The 2,104-nt window shown below is 33.7% G+C and overlaps 1 protein-coding gene across 4 annotated transcripts in view; it reads right to left on the bottom strand.

Moving 5' to 3' along the window:
- Nucleotides 1-2,104, bottom strand: part of LOC106462736 (ethanolamine-phosphate cytidylyltransferase-like) — a 30,137-nt gene that overhangs the window by 18,740 nt on the left and 9,293 nt on the right. The gene's annotated exons all lie outside the window — the stretch shown is intronic.

Raw genomic sequence — 2,104 nt, 5'->3', positions numbered from 1 at the left:
GCTTTCTCATTTCTAGGAAAGCAAAGTTGAACATACATCGTTGAATATGTTATATTAAAATTATTTTGGATATACAAATCAGTAAGTCATGTAACAATCACTGCTGATATAAAGGCTTGTTGGAATGGCATATATCAGAACTATGTTTTGACATTGTTTGGCATGTTGTAGGTAGGAAGAGTATACAAGTTTGAATGGCATATATCAGAACTACGGTTGTATACTCTTCCTACCTACAACATGCCAAACAATGTCAAAACAATTCTTTCCAACACAATATGTTCAAATCATAAAGATGTGTTCACACTGAAGATTTAGAATTTCCAAGATAGGGATATCTCTTGTACTTATAGCAATGTAAAACAAAGGAATATGGATCAAATTTTGGAATCTGTGCAACAATTCATACCCCAGCCATGGTAAGCAAAGTGTGGCATCTTGTAACAGGTGAGAATTCACAAACACAGAGATCAGTGGTAAAAGCCATCCATGTGTCTCAGGCAACAGTATGCAACATAATCAATAAGAATGTCTAACTGGAAAAGTGTCACAAGTCACGTGTACACAAGATGCTTCCATGACATATCCCTCCAACTATCCCATATCTCAAGAAGCTAGATGATGAAACAGGTATTTCATACAAAGATATACTGGTCAAGTTGCTGGACACAACATCTATAGATTTCTCTGCAAGTTGACTGTTGAAACAGACATTGGGCACCCATTAACGTCATAAACTAGGTAGATTAAGGAGAGCCTTCAAAGAAGAGTGATATGCTTTGGACATGACAACAGTAAATTGCTGCTTTTTGCAATGGAAACTAAGCTACAGTGATTGATTAAGATGCATGAACATCAGATAGAATATTGGTGGATGTGACAACACTAACTGTAACGACATGGCGAGGCTTTGAAATCAGTTTAATATAATGTATTCAACCTTTGCATACAGTTAGTGAAAGAACTGGAGTTCCTCTGTATGAAACATCTGGTCTTGTTCACTTGCAATTGAGGAGTAGAATTCCCCCAAAAGTAATCTAACTCAATGACATATGGCATATCCATGACTACACTGCATATCTTCCGATATCTTTTTGTATCAAAATTAACTTCAGTCTTCAGTAGTGACTCACATAATGATTTAATCTGATTTCAAAATTTCTTGCTATTAGACATATAGAAAAAGGTATTTAACCTTGCAAAGATACAGGAACTAAATTATACAATGGTTTATAGTTTATATATATTGAATAATCATAAATCACACAATGGTTAGTTTACATGTTGACTGATCAGTATAACGTATTAAGTAAACAGAAAAAATAATCATATTAATTGTCTTTAGACTATGATAATAGAAAAAAAAACTTTAGTAGCCGTAACTTAAAGAATGTTAAAAAGTGTTTTAAAAAAATTAAAATACTCATTCTTTCTCCTGTACTGTCAATCAGTGTAATTCGTCAGTCTATTATGAGGCCAATATGATGGTATCAAATATATATATATAGAAAATGGTGCAAAAAAGGCTTGATAATTAATTAACATACTGGTTAATCTACTTCTACATAGCTTTTATGCATAAAATAGTGCAGTACATCTTACTATTAATTTCATTCTGCAACTTAGGCACGATAAGACTTTTGGTGGATTAATTATTAATAACTCACGTAGGTTTTAGCACAACTATTTGATTATTTGTTTGTTTTGATATTCACACAAAGCTACACAAATATCAACTGATTTGTTGTCCCTAATTTTGAACTGACAGACTAGGAGGCAGACATTTAGTCAACAGCACCAAACACCATTTTGGTTGCTCTAATCATATATTAGGACTTGCCTGTCATTCCTATAATACACCCACAGTCCCAAAGAGCAGAATAAAACTTGAAGAAATGAGATGTGAAATTACAACATTACTAAATATTGGAGGTTAAGAAAATATTTTCCTTCTATATATATACATAACTGGTGTTGTTATGCTTGATTGTTTGTTTTGAATTTCGCGCAAAGCTACACGAGGGCTATCTGCGCTAGCCGTTCCTAATTTAGCAGTGAAAGACTAGAGGGAAGGCAGCTAGTCATCACCTCCCACCGCCAACTC

Source organism: Limulus polyphemus, unplaced genomic scaffold (assembly GCF_000517525.1).
Source record: "Limulus polyphemus unplaced genomic scaffold, Limulus_polyphemus-2.1.2 Scaffold1234, whole genome shotgun sequence".
NCBI classification, from domain to species: domain Eukaryota; kingdom Metazoa; phylum Arthropoda; class Merostomata; order Xiphosura; family Limulidae; genus Limulus; species Limulus polyphemus.
Note: the sequence above shows the minus strand (reverse complement) of the source record. Positions and strands in the feature narration are given on the sequence as shown.